At 31.7% G+C, this 23,595-nt stretch overlaps 2 non-coding genes across 2 annotated transcripts; both read left to right on the top strand.

The window, feature by feature from the left end:
* Positions 1-18,897: 18,897 nt before the first annotated feature.
* Positions 18,898-18,971, top strand: TRNAI-AAU (transfer RNA isoleucine (anticodon AAU)). The gene has a single exon. It is a non-coding gene; the product is annotated as a tRNA-Ile (tRNA).
* A 3,375-nt stretch (positions 18,972-22,346) lies between these two features.
* Positions 22,347-22,420, top strand: TRNAI-AAU (transfer RNA isoleucine (anticodon AAU)). The gene has a single exon. It is a non-coding gene; the product is annotated as a tRNA-Ile (tRNA).
* Positions 22,421-23,595: the final 1,175 nt, after the last annotated feature.

The raw sequence follows: 23,595 nt of genomic DNA, 5'->3' as shown, positions 1-23,595 counted from the left end.
AGTTTAATTGTTTGAAAAAAGAGTAATTTTTCTTGTGTCTCATTTTTGACTGTTTATCACCTTGGATCAAACACTGCTTGAAGGATTGGATGAATACATTTGATATAGTTGTAGAATTAATTATTATTCTGAAAGCTCCTGGAATATCTATTAATGGTTCTAAGTTCTAACTCCAAGTAACTAAATCTCTTATTTATTGCAATTCATTGAGGTCATTTTTGTTTTGTCTTGTTGATGAAATATAAAGATAGTATGAATGTAAACAGCTGAATATAAGCTTTCCAACTATCCCAGGTTAACAATCAGTAGCACTTCATCATCTGCTATTTCTTCAATAGTATGCTATATATTTAGTGAGCCTATTAGTTTAGTCTTTAGAGCAAAAAGTTAAAAATGCCAAGGACATATTTTCATCAGTCTCCAAGCCAATACTTGATGCTTTAATGTTGAAAATAGATGTATTTTCTTCTGTATCATGTGTATCTCTATATTTCCTTTGAGGGGAAGCTGATAGAATGATTAAATGAATCAATTGCATATAGGTGATGAATTGTTATTTATTGCTAAAACACATGGAAAAAACATTAATGGTTCTAAGTTCTAACACTAAGTATGAACATCTCTTTTGTATTGTAATTTTTTTAAAGTCATATTAGTTTCTTCATGTTGATATTATATATTTATAACTTCATGGTAAACCTCTGAAATTAAGCTTTCCAAATCTCCCGGGTTAACTATCATTAGCACTTCTTCATATGCTGGACTTCCAGGAAATTGTGCAAAACGGACTGTTAGCTCAGATGGTTAGAGCTTGGTGCTAATAACGCCAAGGTCACAGGTTCGATCCCTGTACAGGCCAAGTTTAATTGTTTGAAAAAAGATTAATTTTTCTTGTGTCGCATTTTTGACTGTTTATCACCTTGGATAAAACACTGCTTGAAGGATTGGATAAATTCATTTGATATAGTTGTAGAATTAATTATTATTCTGAAAGCTCCTGGAATACCTATTAATGGTTCTAAGTTCTAACGCCAAGTAACTTAAACTCTTATTTATTGCAATTTATTGAGGTCATTTTTTTTGTCTTGTTGATGAAATATAAAGATAGTATGAATGTAAACAGCTGAATATAAGCTTTCCAACTATCCCGGGTTAACAATCGATAGCACTTCATCATCTGCTATTTCTTCAATGGTATGCTATATATTTATTGAGCCTATTAGTTTAGTCTTTAGAGCATAAAGTTAAAAATGCCAAGGACATACTTTCAATCAATCTCCTAGCCAATACTTGATGCTCCTTTAATGTTGAAAATAGATGTATTTTCTTCTGTATCATGTGTTTCTCTATATTTTCTTTGAGGGGAAGCTGATAGAATGATTAAATGAATCAATTGCATATAGGTGATGAATTGTTATTTATTGCTAAAACACATGGAAAAAACATTAATGGTTCTAAGTTCTAACACTAAGTATGAAAATCTCGTTTGTATTGTAATTTTTTTAAAGTCATATTAGTTTCTTCATGTTGATATTATATAAGTATAACTTCATGGTAAACCTCTGAAATTAAGCTTTCCAAATCTCCCGGGTTAACTATCATTAGCACTTCTTCATATGCTGGACTTCCAGGAATTTGTGCAAAACGGCCTGTTAGCTCAGATGGTTAGAGTGTGGTGCTAATAACGCCAAGGTCACAGGTTCGATCCCTGTACAGGCCAAGTTTAATTGTTTGTAAAAAGATAAATTTTTCTTGTGTCTCATTTTTGACTGTTTATCACCTTGGATCAAACGGAGCTTGAAGGATTGGATGAATATATTTCATATAGTTGTAGAATTAATTATTATTCTGAAAGCTCCTGGAATATCTATTAATGAGTCTAAGTTCTAACGCCAAGTAACTAAATCTCTTATTTATTGCAATTCATTGAGGTCATTTTTGTTTTGTCTTGTTGATGAAATATAAAGATAGTATGAATGTAAACAGCTGAATATAAGCTTTCCAACTATCCCGGGTTAACAATCAGTAGCACTTCATCATCTGCTATTTCTTCAATAGTATGCTATATATTTAGTGAGCCTATTAGTTTAGTCTTTAGAGTATAAAATTAAAAATGCCAAGGACATACTTTCAATCAGTCTCCAAGCCAATACTTGATGCTCCTTTAATGTTGAAAATAGATGTATTTTCTTCTGTATCATGTGTATGTCTATATTTCCTTTGAGGGGAAGCTGATAGAATGATTAGATGAATCAATTGCATATAGGTGATGAATTATTATTTATTGCTAAAACACATGGAAAAAACATTAATGGTTCTAAGTTCTAACACTAAGTATGAACATCTCTTTTGTATTGCAATTTTTTTAGAGTCATATTAGTTTCTTCATGTTGATATTATATAAGTATAACTTCATGGTAAACCTCTGAAATTAAGCTTTCCAAATCTCCCGGGTTAACTATCATTAGCACTTCTTCATATGCTGGACTTCCAGGAATTTGTGCAAAACGGCCTGTTAGCTCAGATGGTTAGAGCGTGGTGCTAATAACGCCAAGGTCACAGGTTCAATCCCTGTACAGGCCGAGTTTAATTGTTTATAAAAAGATTAATTTTTCTTGTGTCTAATTTTTGACTGTTTATCACCTTGGATCAAACGCTGCTTGAAGGATTGGATGAATACATTTGATATAGTTGTAGAATTAATTATTATTCTGAAAGCTCCTGGAATATCTATTAATGGTTCTAAGTTCTAACTCCAAGTAACTAAATCTCCTATTTATTGCAATTCATTGAGGTCATTTTTGTTTTGTCTTGTTGATGAAATATAAAGATAGTATGAATGTAAACAGCTGAATATAAGCTTTCCAACTATCCCGGGTTAACAATCAGTAGCACTTCATCATCTGCTATTTCTTCAATAGTATGCTATATATTTAGTGAGCCTATTAGTTTAGTCTTTAGAGCAAAATTTTAAAAATGCCAAGGACATAATTTCAATCAGTCTCCAAGCCAATACTTGATGCTCCTTTAATGTTGAAAATAGATGTATTTTCTTCTGTATCATGTGTATCTTTATATTTCCTTTGAGGGGAAGCTGATAGAATGATTAAATGAATCAATTGCATATAGGTGATGAATTCTTATTTATTGCTAAAACACATGGAAAAAACATTAATGGTTCTAAGTTCTAACACTAAGTATGAAAATCTCTTTTGTATTGTAATTTTTTTAAAGTCATATTAGTTTCTTCATGTTGATATTATATATTTATAACTTCATGGTAAACCTCTGAATTTAAGCTTTCCAAATCTCCCGGGTTAACTATCATTAGCAGTTCTTCACATGCTGGACTTCCATAAATTTGGGCAAAACGGCCTGTTAGCTCAGATGGTTAGAGCTTGGTGCTAATAACGCCAAGGTCACAGGTTCGATCCCTGTACAGGCCAAGTTTAATTGTTTGAAAAAAGATTAATTTTTCTTGTGTCTCATTTTTGACTGTTTATCACCTTGGATCAAACGCTGCTTGGAGGATTGGATGAATACATTTGATATAGTTGTAGAATTAATTATTATTCTGAAAGCTCCTGAAATATCTATTAATGGTTCTAAGTTCTAACGCCAAGTAACTAAATCTCTTATTTATTGCAATTTATTGAGGTCATTTTTGTTTTGTCTTGTTGATGAAATATAAAGATAGTATGAATGTAAACAGCTGAATATAAGCTTTCCAACTATCCCGGGTTAACAATCGGTAGCACTTCATCATCTGCTATTTCTTCAATAGTATGCTATATATTTAGTGATCCTATTAGTTTAGTCTTTAGAGCATAAAGTAAAAAATGCCAAGGACATACTTTCAATCAATCTCCTAGCCAATACTTGATGCTCCTTTAATGTTGAAAATAGATGTATTTTCTTCTGTATCATGTGTATCTCTATATTTTCTTTGAGGGGAAGCTGATAGAATGATTAAATGAATCAATTGCATATAGGTGATGAATTGTTATTTATTGCTAAAACACATGGAAAAAACATTAATGGTTCTAAGTTCTAACACTAAGTATGAACATCTCTTTTGTATTGTAATTTTTTTAAAGTCATATTAGTTTCTTCATGTTGATATTATATATTTATAACTTCATGGTAAACCTCTGAAATTAAGCTTTCCAAATCTCTCAGGTTAACTATCATTAGCACTTCTTCATATGCTGGACTTCCAGGAAATTGTGCAAAACGGCCTGTTAGCTCAGATGGTTAGAGTGTGGTGCTAATAACGCCAAGGTCACAGGTTCGATCCCTGTACAGGCCAAGTTTAATTGTTCGAAAAAAGAGTAATTTTTCTTGTGTCTCATTTTTGACTGTTTATCACCTTGGATCAAACACTGCTTGAAGGATTGGATGAATACATTTGATATAGTTGTAGAATTAATTATTATTCTGAAAGCTCCTGGAATATCTATTAATGGTTCTAAGTTCTAACTCCAAGTAACTAAATCTCTTATGTATTGCAATTCATTGAGGTCATTTTTGTTTTGTCTTGTTGATGAAATATAAAGATAGTATGAATGTAAACAGCTGAATATAAGCTTTCCAACTATCCCGGGTTAACAATCAGTAGCACTTCATCATCTGCTATTTCTTCAATAGTATGCTATATATTTAGTGAGCCTATTAGTTTAGTCTTTAGAGCAAAAAGTTAAAAATGCCAAGGACATATTTTCATCAGTCTCCAAGCCAATACTTGATGCTCCTTTAATGTTGAAAATAGATGTATTTTCTTCTGTATCATGTGTTTCTCTATATTTTCTTTGAGGGGAAGCTGATAGAATGATTAAATGAATCAATTGCATATAGGTGATGAATTCTTATTTATTGCTAAAACACATGGAAAAAACATTAATGGTTCTAAGTTCTAACACTAAGTATGAAAATCTCGTTTGTATTGTAATTTTTTTAAAGTCATATTAGTTTCTTCATGTTGATATTATATATTTATAACTTCATGGTAAACCTCTGAAATTAAGCTTTCCAAATCTCCCGGGTTAACTATCATTAGCACTTCTTCATATGCTGGACTTCCAGCAATTCATGCAAAACAGCCTGTTAGCTCAGATGGTTAGAGTGTGGTGCTAATAACGCCAAGGTCACAGGTTCGATCCCTGTACAGGCCAAGTTTAATTGTTTGTAAAAAGATAAATTTTTCTTGTGTCTCATTTTTCACTGTTTATCACCTTGGATCAAACGGAGCTTGAAGGATTGGATGAATATATTTCATGTAGTTGTAGAATTAATTATTATTCTGAAAGCTCCTGAAATATCTATTAATGAGTCTAAGTTCTAACGCCAAGTAACTAAATCTCTTATTTATTGCAATTCATTGAGGTCATTTTTGTTTTGTCTTGTTGATGAAATATAAAGATAGTATGAATGTAAACAGCTGAATATAAGCTTTCCAACTATCCCGGGTTAACAATCAGTAGCACTTCATCATCTGCTATTTCTTCAATAGTATGCTATATATTTAGTGAGCCTATTAGTTTAGTCTTTAGAGTATAAAGTTAAAAATGCCAAGGACATACTTTCAATCAGTCTCCAAGCCAATACTTGATGCTCCTTTAATGTTGAAAATAGATGTATTTTCTTCTGTATCATGTGTATGTCTATATTTCCTTTGAGGGGAAGCTGATAGAATGATTAGATGAATCAATTGCATATAGGGGATGAATTATTATTTATTGCTAAAACACATGGAAAAAACATTAATGGTTCTAAGTTCTAACACTAAGTATGAACATCTCTTTTGTATTGCAATTTTTTTAGAGTCATATTAGTTTCTTCATGTTGATATTATATAAGTATAACTTCATGGTAAACCTCTGAAATTAAGCTTTCCAAATCTCCCGGGTTAACTATCATTAGCACTTCTTCATATGCTGGACTTCCAGGAATTTGTGCAAAACGGCCTGTTAGCTCAGATGGTTAGAGTGTGGTGCTAATAACGCCAAGGTCACAGGTTCAATCCCTGTACAGGCCGAGTTTAATTGTTTATAAAAAGATTAATTTTTCTTGTGTCTAATTTTTGACTGTTTATCACCTTGGATCAAACGCTGCTTGAAGGATTGGATGAATACATTTGATATAGTTGTAGAATTAATTATTATTCTGAAAGCTCCTGGAATATCTATTAATGGTTCTAAGTTCTAACTCCAAGTAACTAAATCTCCTATTTATTGCAATTCATTGAGGTCATTTTTGTTTTGTCTTGTTGATGAAATATAAAGATAGTATGAATGTAAACAGCTGAATATAAGCTTTCCAACTATCCCGGGTTAACAATCAGTAGCACTTCCTCATCTGCTATTTCTTCAATAGTATGCTATATATTTAGTGAGCCTATTAGTTTAGTCTTTAGAGCAAAATTTTAAAAATGCCAAGGACATAATTTAGATCAGTCCCCAAGCCAATACTTGATGCTCCTTTAATGTTGAAAATAGATGTATTTTCTTCTGTATCATGTGTATCTTTATATTTCCTTTGAGGGGAAGCTGATAGAATGATTAAATGAATCAATTGCATATAGGTGATGAATTCTTATTTATTGCTAAAACACATGGAAAAAACATTAATGGTTCTAAGTTCTAACACTAAGTATGAAAATCTCTTTTGTATTGTAATTTTTTTAAAGTCATATTAGTTTCTTCATGTTGATATTATATATTTATAACTTCATGGTAAACCTCTGAATTTAAGCTTTCCAAATCTCCCGGGTTAACTATCATTAGCACTTCTTCATATGCTGGACTTCCAGGAAATTGTGCAAAACGGCCTGTTAGCTCAGATGGTTAGAGCTTGGTGCTAATAACGCCAAGGTCACAGGTTCGATCCCTGTACAGGCCAAGTTTAATTGTTTGAAAAAAGATTATTTTTTCTTGTGTCTCATTTTTGACTGTTTATCACCTTGGATCAAACGCTGCTTGGAGGATTGGATGAATACATTTGATATAGTTGTAGAATTAATTAATATTCTGAAAGCTCCTGAAATATCTATTAATGGTTCTAAGTTCTAACGCCAAGTAACTAAATCTCTTATTTATTGCAATTTATTGAGGTCATTTTTGTTTTGTCTTGTTGATGAAATATAAAGATAGTATGAATGTAAACAGCTGAATATAAGCTTTCCAACTATCCCGGGTAACAATCGGTAGCACTTCATCATCTGCTATTTCTTCAATAGTATGCTATATATTTAGTGATCCTATTAGTTTAGTCTTTAGAGCATAAAGTTAAAAATGCCAAGGACATACTTTCAATCAATCTCCTAGCCAATACTTGATGCTCCTTTAATGTTGAAAATAGATGTATTTTCTTCTGTATCATGTGTATCTCTATATTTTCTTTGAGGGGAAGCTGATAGAATGATTAAATGAATCAATTGCATATAGGTGATGAATTGTTATTTATTGCTAAAACACATGGAAAAAACATTAATGGTTCTAAGTTCTAACACTAAGTATGAACATCTCTTTTATATTGTAATTTTTTTAAAGTCATATTAGTTTCTCCATGTTGATATTATATATTTATAACTTCATGGTAAACCTCTGAAATTAAGCTTTCCAAATCTCCCAGGTTAACTATCATTAGCACTTCTTCATATGCTGGACTTCCAGGAAATTGTGCAAAATGGCCTGTTAGCTCAGATGGTTAGAGTGTGGTGCTAATAATGCCAAGGTCACAGGTTCGATCCCTGTACAGGCCAAGTTTAATTGTTTGAAAAAAGAGTAATTTTTCTTGTGTCTCATTTTTGACTGTTTATCACCTTGGATCAAACACTGCTTGAAGGATTGGATGAATACATTTGATATAGTTGTAGAATTAATTATTATTCTGAAAGCTCCTGGAATATCTATTAATGGTTCTAAGTTCTAACTCCAAGTAACTAAATCTCTTATTTATTGCAATTCATTGAGGTCATTTTTGTTTTGTCTTGTTGATGAAATATAAAGATAGCATGAATGTAAACAGCTGAATATAAGCTTTCCAACTATCCCGGGTTAACAATCAGTAGCACTTCATCATCTGCTATTTCTTCAATAGTATGCTATATATTTAGTGAGCCTATTAGTTTAGTCTTTAGAGCAAAAAGTTAAAAATGCCAAGGACATATTTTCATCAGTCTCCAAGCCAATACTTGATGCTTTAATGTTGAAAATAGATGTATTTTCTTCTGTATCATGTGTATCTCTATATTTCCTTTGAGGGGAAGCTGATAGAATGATTAAATGAATCAATTGCATATAGGGGATGAATTATTATTTATTGCTAAAACACATGGAAAAAACATTAATGGTTCTAAGTTCTAACACTAAGTATGAACATCTCTTTTGTATTGCAATTTTTTTAGAGTCATATTAGTTTCTTCATGTTGATATTATATAAGTATAACTTCATGGTAAACCTCTGAAATTAAGCTTTCCAAATCTCCCGGGTTAACTATCATTAGCACTTCTTCATATGCTGGACTTCCAGGAATTTGTGCAAAACGGCCTGTTAGCTCAGATGGTTAGAGTGTGGTGCTAATAACGCCAAGGTCACAGGTTCAATCCCTGTACAGGCCGAGTTTAATTGTTTATAAAAAGATTAATTTTTCTTGTGTCTAATTTTTGACTGTTTATCACCTTGGATCAAACGCTGCTTGAAGGATTGGATGAATACATTTGATATAGTTGTAGAATTAATTATTATTCTGAAAGCTCCTGGAATATCTATTAATGGTTCTAAGTTCTAACTCCAAGTAACTAAATCTCCTATTTATTGCAATTCATTGAGGTCATTTTTGTTTTGTCTTGTTGATGAAATATAAAGATAGTATGAATGTAAACAGCTGAATATAAGCTTTCCAACTATCCCGGGTTAACAATCAGTAGCACTTCCTCATCTGCTATTTCTTCAATAGTATGCTATATATTTAGTGAGCCTATTAGTTTAGTCTTTAGAGCAAAATTTTAAAAATGCCAAGGACATAATTTAGATCAGTCTCCAAGCCAATACTTGATGCTCCTTTAATGTTGAAAATAGATGTATTTTCTTCTGTATCATGTGTATCTTTATATTTCCTTTGAGGGGAAGCTGATAGAATGATTAAATGAATCAATTGCATATAGGTGATGAATTCTTATTTATTGCTAAAACACATGGAAAAAACATTAATGGTTCTAAGTTCTAACACTAAGTATGAAAATCTCTTTTGTATTGTAATTTTTTTAAAGTCATATTAGTTTCTTCATGTTGATATTATATATTTATAACTTCATGGTAAACCTCTGAATTTAAGCTTTCCAAATCTCCCGGGTTAACTATCATTAGCACTTCTTCATATGCTGGACTTCCAGGAAATTGTGCAAAACGGCCTGTTAGCTCAGATGGTTAGAGCTTGGTGCTAATAACGCCAAGGTCACAGGTTCGATCCCTGTACAGGCCAAGTTTAATTGTTTGAAAAAAGATTATTTTTTCTTGTGTCTCATTTTTGACTGTTTATCACCTTGGATCAAACGCTGCTTGGAGGATTGGATGAATACATTTGATATAGTTGTAGAATTAATTAATATTCTGAAAGCTCCTGAAATATCTATTAATGGTTCTAAGTTCTAACGCCAAGTAACTAAATCTCTTATTTATTGCAATTTATTGAGGTCATTTTTGTTTTGTCTTGTTGATGAAATATAAAGATAGTATGAATGTAAACAGCTGAATATAAGCTTTCCAACTATCCCGGGTTAACAATCGGTAGCACTTCATCATCTGCTATTTCTTCAATAGTATGCTATATATTTAGTGATCCTATTAGTTTAGTCTTTAGAGCATAAAGTTAAAAATGCCAAGGACATACTTTCAATCAATCTCCTAGCCAATACTTGATGCTCCTTTAATGTTGAAAATAGATGTATTTTCTTCTGTATCATGTGTATCTCTATATTTTCTTTGAGGGGAAGCTGATAGAATGATTAAATGAATCAATTGCATATAGGTGATGAATTGTTATTTATTGCTAAAACACATGGAAAAAACATTAATGGTTCTAAGTTCTAACACTAAGTATGAACATCTCTTTTATATTGTAATTTTTTTAAAGTCATATTAGTTTCTTCATGTTGATATTATATATTTATAACTTCATGGTAAACCTCTGAAATTAAGCTTTCCAAATCTCCCAGGTTAACTATCATTAGCACTTCTTCATATGCTGGACTTCCAGGAAATTGTGCAAAATGGCCTGTTAGCTCAGATGGTTAGAGTGTGGTGCTAATAACGCCAAGGTCACAGGTTCGATCCCTGTACAGGCCAAGTTTAATTGTTTGAAAAAAGAGTAATTTTTCTTGTGTCTCATTTTTGACTGTTTATCACCTTGGATCAAACACTGCTTGAAGGATTGGATGAATACATTTGATATAGTTGTAGAATTAATTATTATTCTGAAAGCTCCTGGAATATCTATTAATGGTTCTAAGTTCTAACTCCAAGTAACTAAATCTCTTATTTATTGCAATTCATTGAGGTCATTTTTGTTTTGTCTTGTTGATGAAATATAAAGATAGCATGAATGTAAACAGCTGAATATAAGCTTTCCAACTATCCCGGGTTAACAATCAGTAGCACTTCATCATCTGCTATTTCTTCAATAGTATGCTATATATTTAGTGAGCCTATTAGTTTAGTCTTTAGAGCAAAAAGTTAAAAATGCCAAGGACATATTTTCATCAGTCTCCAAGCCAATACTTGATGCTTTAATGTTGAAAATAGATGTATTTTCTTCTGTATCATGTGTATCTCTATATTTCCTTTGAGGGGAAGCTGATAGAATGATTAAATGAATCAATTGCATATAGGTGATGAATTGTTATTTATTGCTAAAACACATGGAAAAAACATTAATGGTTCTAAGTTTTAACACTAAGTATGAACATCTCTTTTGTATTGTAATTTTTTTAAAGTCATATTAGTTTCTTCATGTTGATATTATATATTTGTAACTTCATGGTAAACCTCTGAAATTAAGCTTTCCAAATCTCCCGGGTTAACTATCATTAGCACTTCTTCATATGCTGGACTTCCAGGAATTTGTGCAAAACGGCCTGTTAGCTCAGATGGTTAGAGCGTGGTGCTAATAACGCCAAGGTCACAGGTTCAATCCCTGTACAGGCCGAGTTTAATTGTTTATAAAAAGATTAATTTTTCTTGTGTCTAATTTTTGACTGTTTATCACCTTGGATCAAACGCTGCTTGAAGGATTGGATGAATACATTTGATATAGTTGTAGAATTAATTATTATTCTGAAAGCTCCTGGAATATCTATTAATGGTTCTAAGTTCTAACTCCAAGTAACTAAATCTCCTATTTATTGCAATTCATTGAGGTCATTTTTGTTTTGTCTTGTTGATGAAATATAAAGATAGTATGAATGTAAACAGCTGAATATAAGCTTTCCAACTATCCCGGGTTAACAATCAGTAGCACTTCATCATCTGCTATTTCTTCAATAGTATGCTATATATTTAGTGAGCCTATTAGTTTAGTCTTTAGAGCAGAATTTTAAAAATGCCAAGGACATAATTTCAATCAGTCTCCAAGCCAATACTTGATGCTCCTTTAATGTTGAAAATAGATGTATTTTCTTCTGTATCATGTGTATCTTTATATTTCCTTTGAGGGGAAGCTGATAGAATGATTAAATGAATCAATTGCATATAGGTGATGAATTCTTATTTATTGCTAAAACACATGGAAAAAACATTAATGGTTCTAAGTTCTAACACTAAGTATGAAAATCTCTTTTGTATTGTAATTTTTTTAAAGTCATATTAGTTTCTTCATGTTGATATTATATATTTATAACTTCATGGTAAACCTCTGAATTTAAGCTTTCCAAATCTCCCGGGTTAACTATCATTAGCACTTCTTCATATGCTGGACTTCCAGGAAATTGTGCAAAACGGCCTGTTAGCTCAGATGGTTAGAGTGTGGTGCTAATAACGCCAAGGTCACAGGTTCGATCCCTGTACAGGCCAAGTTTAATTGTTTGAAAAAAGATTAATTTTTCTTGTGTCTCATTTTTGACTGTTTATCACCTTGGATCAAACGCTGCTTGGAGGATTGGATGAATACATTTGATATAGTTGTAGAATTAATTATTATTCTGAAAGCTCCTGAAATATCTATTAATGGTTCTAAGTTCTAACGCCAAGTAACTAAATCTCTTATTTATTGCAATTTATTGAGGTCATTTTTGTTTTGTCTTGTTGATGAAATATAAAGATAGTATGAATGTAAACAGCTGAATATAAGCTTTCCAACTATCCCGGGTTAACAATCGGTAGCACTTCATCATCTGCTATTTCTTCAATAGTATGCTATATATTTAGTGATCCTATTAGTTTAGTCTTTAGAGCATAAAGTTAAAAATGCCAAGGACATACTTTCAATCAATCTCCTAGCCAATACTTGATGCTCCTTTAATGTTGAAAATAGATGTATTTTCTTCTGTATCATGTGTATCTCTATATTTTCTTTGAGGGGAAGCTGATAGAATGATTAAATGAATCAATTGCATATAGGTGATGAATTGTTATTTATTGCTAAAACACATGGAAAAAACATTAATGGTTCTAAGTTCTAACACTAAGTATGAACATCTCTTTTGTATTGTAATTTTTTTAAAGTCATATTAGTTTCTTCATGTTGATATTATATATTTATAACTTCATGGTAAACCTCTGAAATTAAGCTTTCCAAATCTCTCAGGTTAACTATCATTAGCACTTCTTCATATGCTGGACTTCCAGGAAATTGTGCAAAACGGCCTGTTAGCTCAGATGGTTAGAGTGTGGTGCTAATAACGCCAAGGTCACAGGTTCGATCCCTGTACAGGCCAAGTTTAATTGTTTGAAAAAAGAGTAATTTTTCTTGTGTCTCATTTTTGACTGTTTATCACCTTGGATCAAACACTGCTTGAAGGATTGGATGAATACATTTGATATAGTTGTAGAATTAATTATTATTCTGAAAGCTCCTGGAATATCTATTAATGGTTCTAAGTTCTAACTCCAAGTAACTAAATCTCTTATTTATTGCAATTCATTGAGGTCATTTTTGTTTTGTCTTGTTGATGAAATATAAAGATAGTATGAATGTAAACAGCTGAATATAGGCTTTCCAACTATCCCGGGTTAACAATCAGTAGCACTTCATCATCTGCTATTTCTTCAATAGTATGCTATATATTTAGTGAGCCTATTAGTTTAGTCTTTAGAGCAAAAAGTTAAAAATGCCAAGGACATATTTTCATCAGTCTCCAAGCCAATACTTGATGCTCCTTTAATGTTGAAAATAGATGTATTTTCTTCTGTATCATGTGTTTCTCTATATTTTCTTTGAGGGGAAGCTGATAGAATGATTAAATGAATCAATTGCATATAGGTGATGAATTGTTATTTATTGCTAAAACACATGGAAAAAACATTAATGGTTCTAAGTTCTAACACTAAGTATGAAAATCTCGTTTGTATTGTAATTTTTTTAAAGTCATATTAGTTTCTTCATGTTGATATTATATATTTATAACTTCATGGTAAACCTCTGAAATTAAGCTTTCCAAATCTCCCGGGTTAACTATCATTAGCACTTCTTCATATGCTGGACTTCCAGCAATTCATGCAAAACAGCCTGTTAGCTCAGATGGTTAGAGTGTGGTGCTAATAACGCCAAGGTCACAGGTTCGATCCCTGTACAGGCCAAGTTTAATTGTTTGTAAAAAGTTAAATTTTTCTTGTGTCTCATTTTTGACTGTTTATCACCTTGGATCAAACGGAGCTTGAAGGATTGGATGAATATATTTCATATAGTTGTAGAATTAATTATTATTCTGAAAGCTCCTGGAATATCTATTAATGAGTCTAAGTTCTAACGCCAAGTAACTAAATCTCTTATTTATTGCAATTCATTGAGGTCATTTTTGTTTTGTCTTGTTGATGAAATATAAAGATAGTATGAATGTAAACAGCTGAATATAAGCTTTCCAACTATCCCGGGTTAACAATCAGTAGCACTTCATCATCTGCTATTTCTTCAATAGTATGCTATATATTTAGTGAGCCTATTAGTTTAGTCTTTAGAGTATAAAGTTAAAAATGCCAAGGACATACTTTCAATCAGTCTCCAAGCCAATACTTGATGCTCCTTTAATGTTGAAAATAGATGTATTTTCTTCTGTATCATGTGTATGTCTATATTTCCTTTGAGGGGAAGCTGATAGAATGATTAGATGAATCAATTGCATATAGGTGATGAATTATTATTTATTGCTAAAACACATGGAAAAAACATTAATGGTTCTAAGTTCTAACACTAAGTATGAACATCTCTTTTGTATTGCAATTTTTTTAGAGTCATATTAGTTTCTTCATGTTGATATTATATAAGTATAACTTCATGGTAAACCTCTGAAATTAAGCTTTCCAAATCTCCCGGGTTAACTATCATTAGCACTTCTTAATATGCTGGACTTCTAGGAATTTGTGCAAAACGGCCTGTTAGCTCAGATGGTTAGAGCGTGGTGCTAATAACGCCAAGGTCACAGGTTCAATCCCTGTACAGGCCGAGTTTAATTGTTTATAAACAGATTAATTTTTCTTGTGTCTAATTTTTGACTGTTTATCACCTTGGATCAAACGCTGCTTGAAGGATTGGATGAATACATTTGATATAGTTGTAGAATTAATTATTATTCTGAAAGCTCCTGGAATATCTATTAATGGTTCTAAGTTCTAACTCCAAGTAACTAAATCTCCTATTTATTGCAATTCATTGAGGTCATTTTTGTTTTGTCTTGTTGATGAAATATAAAGATAGTATGAATGTAAACAGCTGAATATAAGCTTTCCAACTATCCCGGGTTAGCAATCAGTAGCACTTCATCATCTGCTATTTCTTCAATAGTATGCTATATATTTAGTGAGCCTATTAGTTTAGTCTTTAGAGCAAAATTTTAAAAATGCCAAGGACATAATTTCAATCAGTCTCCAAGCCAATACTTGATGCTCCTTTAATGTTGAAAATAGATGTATTTTCTTCTGTATCATGTGTATCTTTATATTTCCTTTGAGGGGAAGCTGATAGAATGATTAAATGAATCAATTGCATATAGGTGATGAATTGTTATTTATTGCTAAAACACATGGAAAAAACATTAATGGTTCTAAGTTCTAACACTAAGTATGAACATCTCTTTTGTATTGTAATTTTTTTAAAGTCATATTAGTTTCTTCATGTTGATATTATATATTTATAACTTCATGGTAAACCTCTGAAATTAAGCTTTCCAAATCTCCCGGGTTAACTATCATTAGCACTTCTTCATATGCTGGACTTCCAGGAAATTGTGCAAAATGGCCTGTTAGCTCAGATGGTTAGAGCTTGGTGCTAATAACGCCAAGGTCACAGGTTCGATCCCTGTACAGGCCAAGTTTAATTGTTTGAAAAAAGATTAATTTTTCTTGTGTCTCATTTTTGACTGTTTACCACCTTGGATCAAACGCTGCTTGGAGGATTGGATGAATACATTTGATATAGTTGTAGAATTAATTATTATTCTGAAAGCTCCTGAAATATCTATTAATGGTTCTAAGTTCTAACGCCAAGTAACTAAATCTCTTATTTATTGCAATTTATTGAGGTCATTTTTGTTTTGTCTTGTTGATGAAATATAAAGATAGTATGAATGTAAACAGCTGAATATAAGCTTTCCAACTATCCCGGGTTAACAATCGGTAGCACTTCATCATCTGCTATTTCTTCAATAGTATGCTATATATTTAGTGATCCTATTAGTTTAGTCTTTAGAGCATAAAGTTAAAAATGCCAAGGACATACTTTCAATCAATCTCCTAGCCAATACTTGATGCTCCTTTAATGTTGAAAATAGATGTATTTTCTTCTGTATCATGTGTATCTCTATATTTTCTTTGAGGGGAAGCTGATAGAATGATTAAATGAATCAATTGCATATAGGTGATGAATTGTTATTTATTGCTAAAACACATGGAAAAAAACATTAATGGTTCTAAGTTCTAACACTAAGTATGAACATCTCTTTTGTATTGTAATTTTTTTAAAGTCATATTAGTTTCTTCATGTTGATATTATATATTTATAACTTCATGGTAAACCTCTGAAATTAAGCTTTCCAAATCTCCCAGGTTAACTATCATTAGCACTTCTTCATATGCTGGACTTCCAGGAAATTGTGCAAAATGGCCTGTTAGCTCAGATGGTTAGAGTGTGGTGCTAATAACGCCAAGGTCACAGGTTCGATCCCTGTACAGGCCAAGTTTAATTGTTTGAAAAAAGATTAATTTTTCTTGTGTCTCATTTATGACTGTTTATCACCTTGGATCAAACACTGCTTGAAGGATTGGATAAATACATTTGATATAGTTGTAGAATTAATTATTATTCTGAAAGCTCCTGGAATATCTATTAATGGTTCTAAGTTTTAACGCCAAGTAACTTAATCTCTTATTTATTGCAATTTATTGAGGTCATTTTTGTTTTGTCTTGTTGATGAAATATAAAGATAGTATGAATGTAAACAGCTGAATATAAGCTTTCCAACTATCCTGGGTTAACAATCGGTAGCACTTCATCATCTGCTATTTCTTCAATAGTATGCTATATATTTAGTGAGCCTATTAGTTTAGTCTTTAGAGCAAAAAGTTAAAAATGCCAAGGACATATTTTCAATCAGTCTCCAAGCCAATACTTGATGCTCCTTTAATGTTGAAAATAGATGTATTTTCTTCTGTATCATGTGTATCTCTATATTTCCTTTGAGGGGAAGCTGATAGAATGATTAAATTAATCAATTGCATATAGGTGATGAATTGTTATTTATTGCTAAAACACATGGAAAAAACATTAATGGTTCTAAGTTCTAACACTAAGTATGAACATCTCTTTTGTATTGTAATTTTTTTAAAGTCATATTAGTTTCTTCATGTTGATATTATATATTTATAACTTCATGGTAAACCTCTGAAATTAAGCTTTCCAAATCTCCCGGGTTAACTATCATTAGCACTTCTTCATATGCTGGACTTCCAGGAAATTGTGCAAAACGGACTGTTAGCTCAGATGGTTAGAGCTTGGTGCTAATAACGCCAAGGTCACAGGTTCAATCCCTGTACAGGCTGAGTTTAATTGTTTGTAAAAAGATTAATTTTTCTTGTGTCTAATTTTTGACTGTTTATCACCTTGGATCAAACGCTGCTTGAAGGATTGGATGAATACATTTGATATAGTTGTAGAATTAATTATTATTCTGAAAGCTCCTGGAATATCTATTAATGGTTCTAAGTTCTAACTCCAAGTAACTAAATCTCCTATTTATTGCAATTCATTGAGGTCATTTTTGTTTTGTCTTGTTGATGAAATATAAAGATAGTATGAATGTAAACAGCTGAATATAAGCTTTCCAACTATCCCGGGTTAACAATCAGTAGCAATTCATCATCTGCTTTTTCTTCAATAGTATGCTATATATTTAGTGAGCCTATTAGTTTAGTCTTTAGAGCAAAATTTTAAAAATGCCAAGGACATAATTTCAATCAGTCTCCAAGCCAATACTTGATGCTCCTTTAATGTTGAAAATAGATGTATTTTCTTCTGTATCATGTGTATCTTTATATTTCCTTTGAGGGGAAGCTGATAGAATGATTAAATGAATCAATTGCATATAGGTGATGAATTCTTATTTATTGCTAAAACACATGGAAAAAACATTAATGGTTCTAAGTTCTAACACTAAGTATGAAAATCTCTTTTGTATTGTAATTTTTTTTAAGTCATATTAGTTTCTTCATGTTGATATTATATATTTATAACTTCATGGTAAACCTCTGAAATTAAGCTTTCCAAATCTCCCGGGTTAACTATCATTGGCACTTCTTCATATGCTGGACTTCCAGGAATTTGTGCGAAATGGCCTGTTAGCTCAGATGGTTAGAGCATAGTGCTAATAACGCCAAGGTCACAGGTTCGATCCCTGTACAGGCCAAATTTAATTGTTTGAAAAAAGATTAATTTTTCTTGTGTCTCATTTTTGACTGTTTATCACCTTGGATCAAACGCTGCTTGAAGGATTGGATGAATATATTTAATATAGTTGTAGAATTAATTATTATTCTGAAAGCTCCTGGAATATCTATTAATGGTTCTAAGTTCTAACACCAAGTAACTAAATCTCTTATTTATTGCAATTTATTGAGGTCATTTTTGTTTTGTCTTGTTGATGAAATATAAAGATAGTATGAATGTAAACAGCTGAATATAAGCTTTCCAACTATCCCGGGTTAACAATCGATAGCACTTCATCATCTGCTATTTCTTCAACGGTAGGCTATATATTTATTGAGCCTATTAGTTTAGTCTTTAGAGCATAAAGTTAAAAATGCCAAGGACATACCTTCAATCAGTCTCCAAGCCAATACTTGATGCTCCTTTAATGTTGAAAATAGATGTATTTTCTTCTGTATCATGTGTATGTCTATATTTCCTTTGAGGGGAAGCTGATAGAATGATTAGATGAATCAATTGCATATAGGTGATGAATTGTTATTTATTACTAAAACACATGGGAAAAAACATTAATGGTTCTAAGTTCTAACACTGAGTATGAAAATCTCTTTTGTATTGTAATTTTTTTAAAGTCATATTAGTTTCTTCATGTTGATATTATATATTTATAATTTCATGGTAAACCTCTGAAATTAAGCTTTCCAAATATCCCGGGTTAACTATCATTAGCACTTCTTCACATGCTGGACTTCCAGAAATCTGTGCAAAATGGCCTGTTAGCTCAGATGGTTAGAGCGTGGTGCTAATAACGCCAAGGTCACAGGTTCGATCCCTGTACAGGCCAAGTTTTATTGTTTGAAAAAAGAGTAATTTTTCTTGTGTCTCATTTTTGACTGTTTATCACCTTGGATCAAACACTGCTTGAAGGATTGGATGAATACATGTGATATAGTTGTAGAATTAATTATTATTCTGAAAGCTCCTGGAATATCTATTAATGGTTCTAAGTTCTAACTCCAAGTAACTAAATCTCTTATTTATTGCAATTCATTGAGGTCATTTTTGTTTTGTCTTGTTGATGAAATATAAAGATAGTATGAATGTAAACAGCTGAATATAAGCTTTCCAACTATCCCGGGTTAACAATCAGTAGCACTTCATCATCTGCTATTTCTTCAATAGTATGCTATATATTTAGTGAGCCTATTAGTTTAGTCTTTAGAGCAAAAAGTAAAAAATGCCAAGGACATATTTTCATCAGTCTCCAACCCAATACTTGATGCTTTAATGTTGAAAATAGATGTATTTTCTTCTGTATCATGTGTATCTCTATATTTTCTTTGAGGGGAAGCTGATAGAATGATTAAATGAATCAATTGCATATAGGTGATGAATTGTTATTTATTGCTAAAACACATGGAAAAAACATTAATGGTTCTAAGTTCTAACACTAAGTATGAAAATCTCGTTTGTATTGTAATTTTTTTAAAGTCATATTAGTTTCTTCATGTTGATATTATATATTTATAACTTCATGGTAAACCTCTGAAATTAAGCTTTCCAAATCTCCCGGGTTAACTATCATTAGCACTTCTTCATATGCTGGACTTCCAGCAATTCATGCAAAACGGCCTGTTAGCTCAGATGGTTAGAGTGTGGTGCTAATAACGCCAAGGTCACAGGTTCGATCCCTGTACAAGCTAAGTTTAATTGTTTGTAAAAAGATACATTTTTCTTGTGTCTCATTTTTGACTGTTTATCACCTTGGATCAAACGGAGCTTGAAGGATTGGATGAATATATTTCATATAGTTGTAGAATTAATTATTATTCTGAAAGCTCCTGGAATATCTATTAATGAGTCTAAGTTCTAACGCCAAGTAACTAAATCTCTTATTTATTGCAATTCATTGAGGTCATTTTTGTTTTGTCTTGTTGATGAAATATAAAGATAGTATGAATGTAAACAGCTGAATATAAGCTTTCCAACTATCCCGGGTTAACAATCAGTAGCACTTCATCATCTGCTATTTCTTCAATAGTATGCTATATATTTAGTGAGCCTATTAGTTTAGTCTTTAGAGTATAAAGTTAAAAATGCCAAGGACATACTTTCAATCAGTCTCCAAGCCAATACTTGATGCTCCTTTAATGTTGAAAATAGATGTATTTTCTTCTGTATCATGTGTATGTCTATATTTCCTTTGAGGGGAAGCTGATAGAATGATTAGATGAATCAATTGCATATAGGTGATGAATTATTATTTATTGCTAAAACACATGGAAAAAACATTAATGGTTCTAAGTTCTAACACTAAGTATGAACATCTCTTTTGTATTGTAATTTTTTTAGAGTCATATTAGTTTCTTCATGTTGATATTATATAAGTATAACTTCATGGTAAACCTCTGAAATTAAGCTTTCCAAATCTCCCGGGTTAACTATCATTAGCACTTCTTCATATGCTGGACTTCCAGGAATTTGTACAAAACGGCCTGTTAGCTCAGATGGTTAGAGCGTGGTGCTAATAACGCCAAGGTCACAGGTTCAATCCCTGTACAGGCCGAGTTTAATTGTTTGTAAAAAGATTAATTTTTCTTGTGTCTAATTTTTGACTGTTTATCACCTTGGATCAAACGCTGCTTGAAGGATTGGATAAATACATTTGATATAGTTGTAGAATTAATTATTATTCTGAAAGCTCCTGGAATATCTATTAATGGTTCTAAGTTCTAACTCCAAGTAACTAAATCTCCTATTTATTGCAATTCATTGAGGTCATTTTTGTTTTGTCTTGTTGATGAAATATAAAGATAGTATGAATGTAAACAGCTGAATATAAGCTTTCCAACTATCCCGGGTTAACAATCAGTAGCACTTCATCATCTGCTATTTCTTCAATAGTATGCTATATATTTAGTGAGCCTATTAGTTTAGTCTTTAGAGCAAAATTTTAAAAATGCCAAGGACATAATTTCAATCAGTCTCCAAGCCAATACTTGATGCTCCTTTTAATGTTGAAAATAGATGTATTTTCTTCTGTATCATGTGTATCTTTATATTTCCTTTGAGGGGAAGCTGATAGAATGATTAAATGAATCAATTGCATATAGGTGATGAATTCTTATTTATTGCTAAAACACATGGAAAAAACATTAATGGTTCTAAGTTCTAACACTAAGTATGAAAATCTCTTTTGTATTGTAATTTTTTTAAAGTCATATTAGTTTCTTCATGTTGATATTATATATTTATAACTTCATGGTAAACCTCTGAAATTAAGCTTTCCAAATCTCCCGGGTTAACTATCATTAGCACTTCTTCATATGCTGGACTTCCAGGAATTTGTGCGAAATGGCCTGTTAGCTCAGATGGTTAGAGCATGGTGCTAATAACGCCAAGGTCACAGGTTCGATCCCTGTACAGACCAAATTTAATTGTTTGAAAAAAGATTAATTTTTCTTGTGTCTCATTTTTGACTGTTTATCACCTTGGATCAAACGCTGCTTGAAGGATTGGATGAATATATTTAATATAGTTGTACAATTAATTATTATTCTGAAAGCTCCTGGAATATCTATTAATGGTTCTAAGTTCTAACACCAAGTAACTAAATCTCTTATTTATTGCAATTCATTGAGGTCATTTTTGTTTTGTCTTGTTGATGAAATATAAAGATAGTATGAATGTAAACAGCTGAATATAAGCTTTCCAACTATCCCAGGTTAACAATCGGTAGCACTTCATCATCTGCTATTTCTTCAATAGTATGCTATATATTTAGTGAGCCTATTAGTTTAGTCTTTAGAGCAAAAAGTTAAAAATGCCAAGGACATATTTTCAATCAGTCTCCAAGCCAATACTTGATGCTCCTTTAATGTTGAAAATAGATGTATTTTCTTCTGTATCATGTGTATCTCTATATTTCCTTTGAGGGGAAGCTGATAGAATGATTAAATGAATCAATTGCATATAGGTGATGAATTGTTATTTATTGCTAAAACACATCGAAAAAACATTAATGGTTCTAAGTTCTAACACTAAGTATGAACATCTCTTTTGTATTGTATTTTTTTTTAAGTCATATTCGTTTCTTCATGTTGATATTATATATTTATAACTTCATGGTAAACCTCTGAAATTAAGCTTTCCAAATCTCCCAGGTTAACTATCATTAGCACTTCTTCATATGCTGGATTTCCAGGAAATTGTGCAAAACGGCCTGTTAGCTCAGATGGTTAGAGCGTGGTGCTAATAACGCCAAGGTCACAGGTTCGATCCCTGTACAGGCCAAGTTTAATTGTTTGAAAAAAGATTAATTTTTCTTGTGTCTCATTTTTGACTGTTTATCACCTTGGATCAAACACTGCTTGAAGGATTGGATAAATACATTTGATATAGTTGTAGAATTAATTATTATTCTGAAAGCTCCTGGAATATCTATTAATGGTTCTAAGTTCTAACGCCAAGTAACTTAAACTCTTATTTATTGCAATTTATTGAGGTCATTTTTGTTTTGTCTTGTTGATGAAATATAAAGATAGTATGAATGTAATCAGCTGAATATAAGCTTTCCAACTATCCCGGGTTAACAATCAATAGCACTTCATTATCTGCTATTTCTTCAATGGTATGCTATATATTTATTGAGCCTATTAGTTTAGTCTTTAGAGCATAAAGTTAAAAATGCCAAGGACATACCTTCAATCAGTCTCCAAGCCAATACTTGATGCTCCTTTAATGTTGAAAATAGATGTATTTTCTTCTGTATCATGTGTATGTCTATATTTCCTTTGAGGGGAAGCTAATAGAACGATTAGATGAATCAATTGCATATAGGTGATGAATTGTTATTTATTGCTAAAACACATGGAAAAAACATTAAAGGTTCTAAGTTCTAACACTAAGTATGAAAATCTCTTTTGTATTGTAATTTTTTTAAAGTCATATTAGTTTCTTCATGTTGATATTATATATTTATAATTTCATGGTAAACCTCTGAAATTCAGCTATCCAAATCTCCCGGGTTAACTATCATTAGCAGTTCTTCACATGCTGGACTTCCAGGAATTTGGGCAAAATGGCTTGTTAGCTCAGATGGTTAGAGCGTGGTGCTAATAACGCCAAGGTCACAGGTTAGATCCCTGTACAGGCCAAGTTTAATTGTTTGAAAAAAGATTAATTTTTCTTGTGTCTCATTTTTGACTGTTTATCACCGTGGATCAAACACTGCTTGAAGGATTGGATGAATATATTTCATATAGTTGTAGAATTAATTATTATTCTGAAAGCTCCTGGAATATCTATTAATGAGACTAAGTTCTAACGCCAAGTAACTAAATCTCTTATTTATTGCAATTCATTGAGGTCATTTTTGTTTTGTCTTGTTGATGAAATATAAAGATAGTATGAATGTAAACAGCTGAATATAAGCTTTCCAACTATCCCGGGTTAACAATCAGTAGCAC

The sequence above is a fragment of the Lissotriton vulgaris genome, chromosome 12, assembly GCF_964263255.1.
Source record: "Lissotriton vulgaris chromosome 12, aLisVul1.2, whole genome shotgun sequence".
In the NCBI taxonomy this organism is placed as follows: domain Eukaryota; kingdom Metazoa; phylum Chordata; class Amphibia; order Caudata; family Salamandridae; genus Lissotriton; species Lissotriton vulgaris.
Note: the sequence above shows the minus strand (reverse complement) of the source record. Positions and strands in the feature narration are given on the sequence as shown.